This window comes from Clytia hemisphaerica, unplaced genomic scaffold, assembly GCF_902728285.1.
Source record: "Clytia hemisphaerica strain Z4C2 unplaced genomic scaffold, Clytia hemisphaerica genome assembly, whole genome shotgun sequence".
NCBI lineage: Eukaryota > Metazoa > Cnidaria > Hydrozoa > Leptothecata > Clytiidae > Clytia > Clytia hemisphaerica.
Window position 1 is genome coordinate 177,337 of NW_027103307.1, and position 1,270 is coordinate 178,606.

At 32.5% G+C, this 1,270-nt stretch overlaps 1 long non-coding RNA gene across 1 annotated transcript; it reads right to left on the reverse strand.

The window, feature by feature from the left end:
• Nucleotides 1-391: 391 nt before the first annotated feature.
• On the reverse strand, nucleotides 392-1,019 carry LOC136812328 (uncharacterized). Its single transcript, XR_010847336.1, has 3 exons — nucleotides 902-1,019; nucleotides 574-734; nucleotides 392-482 (listed from the first exon to the last, which is right to left on the reverse strand). It is a non-coding gene; the product is annotated as an uncharacterized lncRNA (long non-coding RNA).
• Nucleotides 1,020-1,270: the final 251 nt, after the last annotated feature.

A 1,270-nucleotide genomic window follows, 5' to 3' on the forward strand; every position in this document is an offset into this window, starting at 1 on the left:
AGTTGAGACGATTTTGATATATATGAAACTTTGTGAGTGTGTCCCCAAGGTAAATTAACAGGGTAAATCATTACCATTGACGATTTAAATTCATGAATGGAATAAAATTAATAATACTTACTCTTCCTTTATGAAATAGTATTATCAGTGTACCTAAGGTCCGATATATCAAGAGCTTTAAACGGTCCATAACATGTTTTGCGTGTTGCTTCATTTCTAAACATTGTATAACAAATGGATTTTACTAAAGAAAAGTTCTAAAAATTCGAATGAAGAATGACTATAACATTTTCAAATTCTATATTAATCCAACAAGTCCTTATCCATCATGTAGAGTATGTGCATGTAACAATCAAAGTAAAATTATCATTGGTTTACCTTGGCAATGAAAGTGTGCGGAAAAAATGCCATTCAGAAGACCCTTCAACAAGTGATGATGCAATCTCCGGAATACGAAGACGTAGATTAGTTGACGAAATTATCTGAAAATAATAACAAAATGTTGATCATGAGACGGAGGTCAATTCAATTTATTGAAGTATTACAGAAATATATGAAAATTATATAAATTACCTGCTGTTCGATTTTTTGCGTTCCATGAAACAGAAATTTGAATTCTCCATTCCAATTTTCATACGTGAATCCAGACATCGAAGCCCATAAAGGTTCATTCCATCTGACTTGTTCTGAATAATGTAGTACATTATGGACGTTGGATTTACTGGCAGCTTTACCTTTTAAAGAAATAATTTGAGAAGATCGATTAAATTCAATCAATTAAAAACTACTTACATTTTGAAAGTAATACACATCAGCTAGATCATGCCTTGCTTTGTAAAAAGATATTTCGACTAACATTGCATCATAATCTATTTGAGAATGTCTTACAAGAAAGACTTACCATAAATCTTATCCATCCTTTCTACAAATCTAAACAGCATTTTCTCTGAGTCCTCTATCTTTGTTGATGTCAATTCTTCTTCCTGTAGCATGAACATTGCATTCGAAAGTAGGAGAAAATGGCTGGAATGATAGAAATGTTTATCAGTAGAAAAAAACCTTTGGCACGTTGGATTCTTATTGGTTAGATTTCAACGGCCTAGGTTTGACTAGTTAATCAACTCAACATAGTCCTTGGAACAGACATCAGGAGACATGGCAGAAAAAAATCTTTTGGAGAAGACCATAATGATGGGTTGATCGTGGTCAACGAATTGGGAAATTATACAAAAGTATTGAAGGGTAATTGAGATTAACTCTCCTTAGAGGT